Source organism: Chroicocephalus ridibundus, chromosome 9 (genome assembly GCF_963924245.1).
Source record: "Chroicocephalus ridibundus chromosome 9, bChrRid1.1, whole genome shotgun sequence".
Taxonomy (NCBI): domain Eukaryota; kingdom Metazoa; phylum Chordata; class Aves; order Charadriiformes; family Laridae; genus Chroicocephalus; species Chroicocephalus ridibundus.
Window position 1 is genome coordinate 34,864,760 of NC_086292.1, and position 13,545 is coordinate 34,878,304.

At 39.7% G+C, this 13,545-nt stretch overlaps 1 protein-coding gene across 7 annotated transcripts in view; it reads right to left on the reverse strand.

Annotated features, from left to right (window-relative positions):
* Positions 1 to 13,545, reverse strand: part of TCF12 (transcription factor 12) — a 170,204-nt gene that overhangs the window by 73,944 nt on the left and 82,715 nt on the right. The window lies entirely within an intron of this gene.

Genomic DNA, 13,545 nt, shown 5'->3' on the forward strand with positions numbered 1-13,545 from the left:
GCAGAGTACCTGCACTCTCATCTTGCTGTCTGTGGTCGCAAGACATTAGCAATATATTTGTCAACTCTGGAAAAACTATTTAGTGCCGTGTTTGTTGGTTATTCCACCAAACTGATTTGCATGTTAAAACGCAGTGCAAAAGTTCCCCAGTAGGGCTCAGAATTTTATCAATCAACACTTTTCAAAGACATTTTGACTAGAAGTCTCTGCTGAACAATGTCAAGAATGAGACAGTCATCAAGCGCACACACAACAGAAAACACCAAGTGCATATGCCTGCCCTAGTTATGACACAGAACTAAGAAACCCCCCGTAACACCACTCAGAGTCTTAGCCAAAGGTAAGTATTAATAAATCATGATACCTATCTATTTGAAAATAAAGTCATCTTACCCAACCAGGCACTTCCTTTTCTAAACAATGCGTGTGACATCCAGTTCTCGTAAGATAAAGAAGCCTTTCTTACCCATTCCCATTGCAGTGATCGATAGCTCCCATGCTATTGCAACTGCACTTCTAGAACAGGACCTCCTTTGTTTTTTCTGATTTTCTCTCTTACTACCAAAAATCTCTAAGCTTCATTTTGTAAGCAACGTCATTTTATAAGAGATGTCATTTCTATTTCATATGTCATTTTCATAACTAAAGTATGCTTATTATTCATTTTAAAAGTGCATCTTGTGTAGACAGAGAGGAATTTTGACTCTCTCAGAACAACATCTCCGTGAGATCATCATCTTGATAACTACAAGTGGTCTGGTCAACCACAGTTTGCTGAAAACAGTTGCTTGAAAAATGGCATCTCTGCTGTAACAAAGGGAGGAAAAAAGTTAACATTTTTCTGCTGAAGCAATTTGCCTCTAACAACTATCAGGCACCAAGCAACTAAAATACCTAGCATGCAAAATTATATGAAGTAGGATGAATCATGCTGTTCACATTAAACCAGACTCAGCATTTTCTTTCCAGAAAATGAGAATCTTATACCACATGATAAACAACTTCCACTGAACTATGCAGTATTCCAGACAGGCTTTAAAACAAACATTTGTACAAGAGTCAGAGGCTAGAAAAATTATGATTTAAATTATGGTTTGTGTAGCAAGCAAGAAATCATTAGATAAGAATGCATAAGATCATGTTATTTAAATGTTATCACTTAAAAAGTTTGGCAGGTTCATACTAAAGGAAAAAAGCTGACTAGTATAGCCCAATCTATACTAAATTTGGTTCTAAGATATGATCGAGAAAAGTCAAGACCGCCTGTTCTTGCACTGCCTACATATTTATCAAGAATTAGAGCTGAAGCAAATTAACATTTAACCTGTGTTCAAACAGCTAAGCTTTCCAGCGAAGGGTTTGGAAAGTGACCTAGGATCAAGTACAGATGTTGCCTTTCATTGGGAGTCTCCCAAACGCATCCCAGTGCAAGCACTTTGGTATGACTCTCCAACCTGCCATAGCACCACAATGTTAAAGGCACAGGTTTTTAAACAACAACAAAAATGAACAGGCACATGCTACAGAAACACGCTGAGCCCATGCTCCAGTCCTGTTCCTGGTTCTCTTGTCGTGTGGAACTGCTTGCTCCCTGCTGTCTCTTTTGCAGGACCAGAGTACTGTGCTAGCAGCAGCACCTTCACACAGAAGGACGCACAGCAGAAGGATGGGGGAGAGGTGGAGTCGTCCCTGGCATTGCCACAACACATCTGCTGCACTGCTCATGAGAGAAGAGGAAGGACTCATCCACGGCCCCTGAAGCTTCACTGACACTACATCAAAAAGGTTTCCCAGCATGGTCCTGTCTGGCAGTGTCCCAGGGTGGTTTCCCTACCAACACAACGGGAAGGTGAAAGAGAAGCGACTGCACATTGCCTGTTGGCATTTCAACACACTTCAGCTGCTCCAGTCTAGGCACAATGCTATTCTCACTACTTAAAGCCTTGTAAGCAAACTGTCACAGGTAGTGTTTATTTACCAATAGAAAGAGAAAATACTTAGCATCTACTCCAAGTCGTAAGTGAGTCAAGTACTTGAAAGGTGGGTAATGTCAAGTTTGAGAAGATGACACTTCCTCACTGCTTTAACAAATAGGTAGGTCCCACACATAATGTCTTGTCAATTCATGGGCAGTCCCTGGCAAACACACAGTCAAATACATCAGAGCAGAATCCCTTTGGTGGTTTTTATCTTAGCAAATACTTTTCTTATTCAAATTCTCTACAGATTGACAGAAGAATGTAAAAATGTAGAGGTTACTGTAAAAACAAAACTTAATGGAATACCAGCATTTATGAGCACACACACTTTAAAAATACAGTGACACTAAAAGCCAAAGCTGACCCAAAAATGTCTTGCAGGTTTATGCACCCCAGATTTGCTATTGAGTTCATTATACCCTCTGTCATATCCTCTGCACCCTCTCTCAAGAGGGTCTCATCTCAGTCAGTGCTCGCTACGCAGGTGGCAATAGTATCTTTTTTTTATAGCTGGAAGTTCAGAAACATTAATGCTCAGCATTAGGGGCACACAAGGAAACTCATTACGGCACCTGACATTAATTGGAAGGAGTGAGGCATGCCAAAACACTATTAAATGACAAAACCCTCACATTTGCACAGGTTTGTGTAAACACGGCTGTAAGGTAGCGTGTAGACATACCAGCTGGGATGGTGAAGTAATGCCCAAATGAAATTTATTTCCTCTTCAGATCCTATTTTGTTTTCACAAAATATTCATGAGAAATATAAAGCAACTTTGGCCAGTTTTCTCAAGCCCAACCCTTTCCATCAGACCTATGCAGTAGGGCTTCTTACACAGGGCTACCGTGAATCATCAGCTCCATCACCTTTATAAGGTACCTCTTAACTCATGTTTCAAGTTATGAGCTGTCATTTTAGAAGCATAATCCATGCCTTGCTTACAAAGCAGCATCATGGTAACCTTTTCTTCAGGTTACAGATCGGTGGCTCTACATTCCAGAGATTTGTCTTCCAACCAGATTTGAACTAAAGCAACACTTAAAAATAATTGCGTTGGCTACATACAGAAATCTTAAATCTGCACAGATCAACTCACAAGGCATTTGAATCTTTCAATAACCTGGAATGAGTTTGTGTTTTATTTTAATTTTCGTAAGTTTCATGTGTCTTCATCAACAAAAACCTCAATGACCTAATCACTCCCTAACAGGCTTAAAGCCCAAGGACTATGGAGTTAAAAGAAACACAACCAAGAAAATCCCACTAAGCATTTTGAACCACAAGTATTTCCTAAACTTAAAACCTTGACACATTCTGTACCAATTCAAACACATTTAGTAAATAATTCTTTTTCTCTTGTAATTGCTTGTCTAAATGCGATACGCTCACAACTTTATATAGCTTTCGAATACCGCACAAGGAATTGTATTCCATAATAAATCTATCTGTACAACAGCTGCGCAGCCTAAATACTCTTCACACAGAATGAACTGAAACAGCAAGATGCAAGGCAAGAGGGAGCTGAAAAGAGCACTGCGTTGGCTCAGCTGAGGACCACTCCAGTGAACGTGCTACAAATGCCTGCCAGGACCAAACCAGCCTCTCCCACTGCTGCTAGATGCTGCTTGGTTCATAGGAGGATGACAGAACACAACCCTGCAAAAAATTACCTCAATTCCCACAGGATTAACCCTTTACAGACTGAAGATCTTTCTGTGCATTGCTAGGAGCATATCTGGTTGGCAATAGGGAAAGCACCAAGACGTTACTGAAGTGATGCTTCTCCAGCACGCAGACCCCAGTGACTGGGGCTGGTGGCAGCTCAGTGTGTCGGGCATGAAGCCCGTCTGCCCTGTTTGTGCAGAGTCATCTTTCTGTGGATGCTGACACACACGTTTACAGTTCCTAATCACCATTTCATCACTGGTAACACTGTTAACCAGTCACAACAGACAGCCTCCCCAAAAGTCAGTTTGCAACAAAACTTTGTGGATGCCTTACAGGTTTTGGTTTGGTTGGGGGTTTTTTTATTATTATTTTTTTAAGTTATTAAACTGGTGTTGGTAGTTTTGGCTAGAAATCAATTTTTATACTGCTCTCTCTCCCTCCACAACCAGCAACAAAATATCCAGCAACAAAGTACATGCCTCTGTTACCCACAGAATACATTCAAATAATTCTTCATATGCAGATCCAATATAACAAGGAACAAGCTGCACAAGCTATACTGACAGATGCATACAGACAATGCAAGGAAAACATTCAAAGTAAGCGCTTTTCTTCAACCCTTAGTATCACTTCCCAATTTATCACGAAGTAGAAAGAAAGTATACAAAGTTTATAGAATAAGATCCTTGCTGCGTCCAGTACAGGTCCATTCTTTATTTTTCTAAAATTTATTCTTATTCAGCAATTATTCAGTATGGGAAAAAAATATTTACATTTGATTAAAAAATGAAACCAGCCCTGGTCCTAGGATTTTGTGTGCTGCCGCCTTCTTTGAGGCAAGACTTACGCATGCGGCCATAAAAGCCTTACTACGTACCTACACATTTCCCACCGCACCGGGGAAATCATTTCTTCCTCTTCTACTGCTATATAGGCCTTGTCATTAATAGAGGCTGTCATAGTTTTAATATCTGTCTTATACCTATAATCTTATCTCTAATGTTTTAAACGTGTACAATACACACATGTATATGTTGCGAATACATATAAGAATATTACACACATTTTTCCTTATAATGCTTGTGATCAAAACTCATGGAAATGAAACAGGTCTGAAGCAACATGATTTGCAGAAAGTGCTTAAAACAAATGACCGCCTATTTTCTTCACCAGCATTTGTTTAAGCGCTATTGGCTCCCGTGTGCCAAGCACGCTGCTGGCCGCGCTGGGGCTGTTCAACTCGCCAGTGCCAACAAGTGCAGCTGCTGGCCTCGCCGCCCCCGCCTTCTGCCTGTCCCAAGCCAAAGCACCAGCCCACTACCAACAACGAGGCAGCGACAGAGGAAAACACCAAGTGCAAGTGAGATTAGTGATAAACTACTGGATCCCTACAGAGGTCAGTGATTAGCAGGTCCCCAGCCATAATCACTTCCCTAACCCAGCCTTTATCTCATCACCCGCTCCCTCTCAGCTCTGTCTTCTCCTGACTGCAAGCACCTTCCCGATCAATAACCCCTGAAGTCTTGCAAACTCCTCCACCTGTCTTACCATCTTTTAATAAAGCAGTCAAACCTACCTAACATGAATTGTCTGCAAACTCCTAATACAAATTTTAAAATTAAAAAACAATGCATACATAACAAAATCATGTTACCAGAAAAATTTGTAATAAAATAATGGAACAGAAGAAAAAATACAAATATATTTTACCAGGAATGCCATGCTGAAGTGATGATCAGCAATGCAGTCTGCACAGAATTACCTGGAATCGACCTCCCATTATAACTGTTGCGATTTAGAAACAATGCTTTAGACAGCAAATACTAAATTATTGCTTTTGTTTATATTTGGACAAGATCATCTGGGGAAAAAAAACCCTATTTTGTTTTTAATTTTATTTTTTTGTTTTTCATTTCTTTGCTTTCCAAAGATGAGAAAGTTCAGAAGTTCTTTTATACTTACAGTTGTGTGGGCATTTGCAGATGTCTCTCACTGTAAGAATTCTACTGTTTGAACTGGCCAGGCAATGAATCTCAGAGCACACTTATTAAGACGTTAAACGCGTAAGTCAAAGGATTTCTCACAACTTCTTTAACGCAATATTTTAAAAAGAAATAATGTCAGTGTATGAAGCGGTATTAAAGAACCTGCTTCCCAAAGACATGCCTTTGACACTTTCATCCCATTGATTTGTACATACTTCTAAGAAAAGATGGACTATTTTGTCAGTTTGCAGAGCACTGCACAGATCTTGTGCTATAAAAACAAATCATTAATGTTCTTACGTACTTCAAATACACAGAAGGTAAGGGTGGACTAAATTCCACATTATATTTGGATTGACCCCATGAACTTGTAATTTATACGCTCATGTCAAACAGAGGATTTCTATTCCACCCGTGGCTGATCCATGGAGGCTCCTTCCTCAGTTCCTATTCCTGTCCCTCCACTTACCAGGCTTATACGGTGCTAAGTAACAAATCTAATGTTTGCAAGGCTGAAAGGGAGTAAAGCCTCCGGCAGGAAGATGCACAGGATTAACTGACAGCAAGCGGAAAAGAGGGAATACAAACCTCTTAAAAGAAGACAGAACTTGCTTTTTCTCCTCCTCCCCCAAACGTATGTGGGCAAGTTTCTGTGAACCAAATAATTCTTGAATAGCTGTTTAGTGTATTCAGTTTCAACTCTCTACTACTATGTCTACCCCAGGCAAACCTTACCATAAATAATGTTACTGCTCTATTAACCTGTGAATGTGTGCTATGCATAGACAGATCATCCAGTGGAAAAAAAAACCATTACAATTACTAAACTCAAAATTTACCTAAATGAGGGAAATCAGGGATGTATAATATCCAGAAGACAGTAACCAAACTGAGTATGCATACGAATACACACATGTTCCACACTGGTGACAAGAAGGCATTTTATCACATGCATGCACCCACATCACCTATCCACCCCCTGTATTTCTAGAGTATCCAAGTGTCTTCACTTTGTCTATTAAAAATATTCTTCCCTTCGCCATCTTCGTCATCTCATCTCCAAGGGATTTAGTTAAAATTTTCAAGCAACTAAGGAAGTTGCTACTTACAACTAACTTGAAAAGCATCCCTTGCTCTCCTGGTGTGGAATTTGTCCCAGATCTAAGGACAAAAATTACTCAGCTTTTATCAGTAACTTCGAACATCAAGTAGATTCTTCAGTCTAAAGTCAAGAGGATTTTATAATTGGAAAGAAATAGAGAATCCACACTTCACAACAAAATACTACACCTGTTTCTGATTAAAAGATTCTTTTGGTGACACTACTTGCTACAAATTGCTAAATTATATATATAAAATTATATAAAAATTTAAAAATAGTTACTTCTGTAAGTATGCACAGCTCCTCTCACCAGACAAGATCTATGAATTCTCATTAAACTTGAAAAGCCACCTTTGCCAACAAAGAAAGATTCCCCCCTCACCCCTCCTCTATATAAACACAGGGACAAACATGGCAAGCATTTCTAACTGTCTTCCATCAGGCAACTGGCAAACATATACAGTAGTACTCTCTTGTACAAAAGTTTTGACAGTTCTTTCTGGGATGACTTGCATGACTTGGTGAAGCTTCCCCCATCCCAGGCAATGCAGCCACCCCGATCCCACAGGGAGAGAAGTTTGTAAATCAGGTGGTTCCCAAACTGTACCTCCAGACTACCCAGAGCTGCTAGACTGAAAAAAAAAAACCAAAAAAAAACCAAACCAAAACAAAAAAACAAAAAAACAAAAAAACACAAACCAACCAACAACAAAAAAACCAAACACAACAACCAACAAACAAAGAAAACCAAACCCCAAACACCCATTAGATGTTAAAATAAATTTCAGAAGAAAACAAAACGACACGGTAAGTGTTTTCCCAGCATTGCTGCTTCAAGAGAACAATTTCTGCAGGCGCCGCAGAGGAACCAGATGATCTGTTAAAGCAGGAGGGGAAATCCCCACCGGACAGTGCCTGAGAGGAGCCAGCTCCTGTTCAGGGCTGGAAACTCCCGGCTATGCACATGCACTGCATGCAAGCACACCAAGCCAAAAGAAGGTGAAACAAAAACCCCAGAAAGAATAGTTACATAGTCTAAATTAATACAAAGCACCTAAGATACAAAGAGTTTAAAATAGGGGCTCTTATTTCAGTACAAACCCAGTATTTACAGTAAGGGACTTCAGACTGTCCAGAAATGGAAAGCAATCCCAGCAAGCCCCAAAACATTGAAGACAACTGCACAAGAGAACATCACTGTGTCACAGAAAGGAAAACGCACTGGAGATACACTGAGAACGAACTTTTAACTATCTACTACCACTCAAATGTTATAGATCTCTCTAAACCGTCCCCTCGTCTGTAGGCACCTCATGCCTCCATACATTTATGAAAACACTGACACCTTACTGCCAAGGCACCTGAAGGATGAATACTGTTTTCTAAGTCATACCCCAAAAAAAAAGTTGCAAAGGAAAACACGTGTTCCTGTTTATTTTGTGAGGTGAGACAAGTGGCATTCTTGATAAAGAAAGAAAAAAAATAGTCTTCATAAGAGATCATAACAGTCGTGGGAATGGGACTGAAGAAACGCTAACAATAATATCCCAGATCCAGACATAGTCAAGGTGAACATTGTCTCAGATTCAAAAACACCAAGGAACATGGTGTGCTGTTCAATAGCAATAAAACTTCATATATCAATAAATACTACCACTCTGTTTGGCTACCCATGCTTTACAGAGTTATCACCATGCCGCTTTCAATGACCTAAAGCAGATAAGGAAAACACTTTTCCTCAGCGTGTTAAGAACAAAAGGAATACTCCTGGCAATACTGGTAATTATTTTATAGAAACGATAACATGAATAAGAATGATGACATATTTTCTACTTCAACAGCAAGGAGATGTAAAAGCAATTGCTAACTAACGTTCTGCACTTTTGTATCAGCAGGTCTAGAAAACGTGACTCCAAAAGGACTAAAAAAATGTTTTAAAATACGTATAAACCAAGGAGTTGTCTCAAATATTAACAACGGGTTTTACTTAGTCTCAGAATACTCAGGAAGTGCAAGATCTCTGGAAGAAAGCTCATATTGTACATTTAAAATAAGCAAATAGGATTACCCAAATAATTTATTCCTCTGATAGCAAATCATAAATAATGAAATCACCAAAATGGAATTTTATTAATAAAGGATTAGGTAGGTTAATTATAATGCTAGTCAACCTGAATTTGTGTGAAAGGTGTCCTTTCACACCATAAGCTAGCAGGGTACACTATCAACATAGCTGATTTTTGTAAAGTGTGTGCCTTGATATGATAAAAACATTTTGACAAAAAAACTGGGTTACTTTTAAAAGAATAATTTAAAGGAATAATCTAATCACTCTTTTAAAATAATAATGCATTAAGGGAGTAAAAGACAGGCACCAGACAAGGTTTTAAAATGCAACTGTAAACAGAGATCTTCACTGAATATTTTTCATTCATCAACATGACTCAACCTCACGCCTAGATTTAGTCTTTTTTCTTGGTTTTTTTTTTTTTTTTTTAATCATCAACTTGACAATCTAAATGTGTTACTGGAAATCCAGAGCTTGTTGGCAGGTTGAAACAGCTGAAGACAGGTCATTGACCTGGAGCGCTCCAAACTGCATGTAAGGAAGCAAACTGCCGCCTTCTCCAGCCAAGTGCAAAAAGCTGCCTGCAGGGCTGAGAGGAGGCCCTACAGCCGCCTGCTCTTTAACTGGGTTTATCCTGGGGTGGAGGGTGGCAGCTATGGAAACTTCCTGGGCCCCACCATTATCCTCGCCTGTGCTGTTGGCCAGCCTCAGCAGCTCTGCCAGAGGCACCCCGGCCTTTGCAAACGCCAGAGGGCATCTCCCCAGGCATCGCACAGGGAAGACCAAGCACCTACCTTAGGGTTAGGAACGTGCGGTTACGGGACCTGACTGTGGTACAAAATGAGAATCTTCCTTCTAAGCCTAAATGGTAATAAACAGTGAAAGTAAAAACCACGTGGGTTTTCTATCTTTTTATCTATTTTACTTGCTTGTGCTTCAGTTCCCTGCACTACAGAAGGGGAATTGCAGAGCTTGCATATTATTATAGAAGCCTTTTATAGACAAACTAGGATTAATTTCAAAGACACTTTGCCATTTCATATCTAGCCCTTATCTCTGCTGTAAGCTCTCAACTACACATTACTCCTTGATATTAAACAGTCATAAACACTTATAAAAAAGGCTTTTCTTGATCCTGCTCTCTCTTGAGTTACTCATCTAAGTCTCAGCATCTCAAGCACCTATTTTACTTCTCATGCAGTTGCTTTTCAACATAAATTTATGTTTTTATCCATCTCCCTGCATCTATAATTCTGTCATTACCAACTACACAGAGTATATGGAACCTGTCCTGCTCAATGTCTTCATCAGGAGCCTGGAGGAGAAAACAGAGCATGCCCTAAAAAAGTTTGCAAAAGACTCCAATTTGGGAGACACAGTTAGTACACTTGACGGCAGGACCACCACTCAGGAATTTAGACAACCTAGAGGACTGGGCCAACGGGAACCTCCTAATATTCAACCATAACAAATGTAAAGTCCTGTACGGGGGACAGATTAGCCCCTGTGAGGGCAGCAGGCTGCTGAGAAGGACCAGTGGCCTTGAAAGGCAAGCTGCATGTGAGACAGCAGGTGGGAGTGAGTGATCATCCACCTCTACTCAGCACTCCTTACACCATAGCCAAAATATCCCATCCAATTTTGGATCCCCCAATAAAAACAAACAAACAAAAAAACCCCAAACAACAAAAAAAACAACCCACAAAGAAAACCCAAGCAACCAAACAAAACTAAGCCTGAGAGCAACATGAAGATTCCCACTGCTTTCACTGGACATTGAAGGAGACCTCACAACGATGCAGCCCTTCTTTGAATTGGTATCACATCCAACCCAGAATCCTGTATTCTGAAATCCTGTAACTGCCAATTTTCCCTCCAACTTCCTATCACTCAGGTCAAATCCCTTCTGCTCCTCCAATTTCTTTTCTCAGCTTCCTTTCTTCCCCGCAGTGGGGCAATGACTCTATATATCTATTCCTGTATTGGTTTCTCTTTACCTCTTACACTCAGATCTCAGACTTATTTTTTCCCCCCAACACCAAAATTTAAGCAAATCAAACACATTTAAGCTTTCCAATTCAACTGAATTAAATCCCTTAATTAATTATTCTTTACATACTGGCTCTGCAAAAATGCTCATGCATTTAAAAAACCCACACGCTATTTTATTGCACACCATCTTTCCTTCTCTGCCCGTGAGAGCACTCTCTTGGATACCCAGTCTCTGCAGTGAGTTTTAGGATTTTCGCTATGCGGTATGAAACAGTAAATGATACTGAATGATGACAAAAACTATTCTGCTTTGAGCAAACCATTTGAGGAAAGGTAATAAAAAGGATTAAGTCTGCTATTGAAATGTCTGGACCTCTCCATTTTTAGATATAACAATTGCATAGTAAAGTACAACATCGAATCATTGTAGGAGTTCTACGCTACTGTTGCATCTTAAAACTCTCACTACCTCTAAGTTAATTTAATTCACAAATGTATTCTAATAGAAAAACAAAGTAGTACTGAGGTGATTTAAGTTGTTGCACTTTTACTTTTAGGGTTATACTCACAAAGTCTATTTTAAGAACTGCTTTGGAAGAAACTGATGTTTTATGCAGTGAACTGCTATTTTCCCAGATGAATAGAATATCCATTCTTTGGCTCACAGTTTCCATGACACTAAAAACAAAACATTCATCGGCAGCAGCTCCGTGTTTGATGGTAAATGCAGCTGCAGCTCTCACCAGCTCCCAGGGTACCTCTGCGGAACAGAGGCACTGTATTTCCCCAACGCAACTTCATTGTTTTACAGACAAGCCCTTTCTTGCCAAATTCAAACATTTCAAATCCTGCTGGTGCTCCGTCTTGAAATGAAAAGTTACTCAGTTCTGCAAGTAATGATACTAATAAGAAGTCTTCCAAGTTACTGAACAAAAGTACACAACCAGAAACAAGACTTCGGTAACGGTAGCATTTGCTCCTACAGTTACAAAGTGATTTTTGGCCAAGGAATTTCAGACACTGCTCCCTATTACAATTCCAACTCACTTGCTTCAAGTGAGCTGTTGAAGAAAAATATTACAGGGACCATTTTAAAACTGGTAAACGGAGAAAATCACGTGGCAATGCTGAGACAAGGAACAGCACTCAGCTCCCAGCGCTGCTCCTCTCCCCAAAAGGAGCACTGAAGTGCACACCTCTCTTCAGAATGAAAGGTTTCATGAGACACAGCCTTCTGCTTTAGGGGAACATGCAAGTCTCCAATTAGCTAATAATGTAATCCTGCCTCACGCTAGCTAGCTTTTCATCTGTCTGAGATTCAGTGTAAGCACACAGTCGCTCACCCTTTCCCGCCGCTCAGCACACTGCTGTGACACACACCTTGACTTAATTGCATCGCTCTGATTCTAAAAGCCACATTGAGAACGGAACCAAAACAATACTCTGCAGTTATTAGAAGCATTTTTAGACACCAATTCAGTAAAGCAATTAAGCACATATGTACTTACAAGTATACAAATGAGCCAAATCCAGCAGAGACTGCTCATACAATTTAAACTATACACTTAGGAGAATACTGGTGGCCTATAGACCAATTACAGAGAAATCTGACCAAGAAGGATGTGTCATCTCAATTAGTCTACTCTCAATGCAGCTTTTAAGAAATTCAGTCAAAACGTCCGAAAATATTGAAAATGGAACGTGTCAATAATAACCAATTTGCAACTTAAAGGAAGTTTACTTCTAATTTCTTTAAATTACATGACTGAAATCCATTCCCAGTTTTGCCATAAAATATAGTAATAATACAATATCTTCACGCAAAGAAACAAAGCCTTGGCTCACAGCAATCAGGTGTTTAAGGACAAGAAAGGAGACGTAAACATCACATTTAACAATTGTGAAAATTGCTTTCCCAGAAGAGTTTGAAAAGGAGAGGGGGTGCTCCTCTGCCCTTCTGCGCCTGTGCCCACAGCTCCCCCTCCTGTCTTCAGCTGCTCTAATCACCCTACCCACATAGATAGCAACCAAACAGATCTAAGAAATGTCTATGTAATTGCCAAAGTAATCAGATGGGAAATATAACATAAAGGCATTTCCTTATACTGAAATGGAACAAGACTCCACTTCCTTTAAAGACTCCAAGTTCCTTTAAAATACAGCTCAATAAAGAAAAACATTAATCCAAAGACTGCAGCAATATTTATTAATAAATCATTAGCAAAACAAAAATAGAAAATTCATTGCTCTTTACACCCAAACCACTGACTTCCACTTGAGATTCAGCAGACCCTTCAGGATCAAAGACCGTTACAGCAGCTTACTGTCAGAGGCCAGTGGAATTCGCTTTCAGGCATTACTCTTCATAAATTTCTATTGATGGCCTTTCTACTGACAACTTACTGGACTTTTACAACATCCTTACACTAAGCCATTAACAAGACCGGATCATCAGTGCACTCCCCACAGGCCACTACAGATTACAAGATCAGAAAAAAGTGAAGCCTACTTTTGTAGCTTGTCCAGGAGTGGAATGAAAACACACGCACGAGCAGCTTTCTTACTGCCAATGCAGTGCTTACACATTCACACAATACCTATGTCACAGGTAGTCATTTCTGTAATCTAGGAAGAGTATTCATGTTATTTTGCAAATACAGTCCTGCAGAAGTTCCTTAGTGGGGCAGTAAATGCTGAGACACAAATGCTATCTTCAACATTTCAATTTTATTAAGTGTTTTCTGAGAT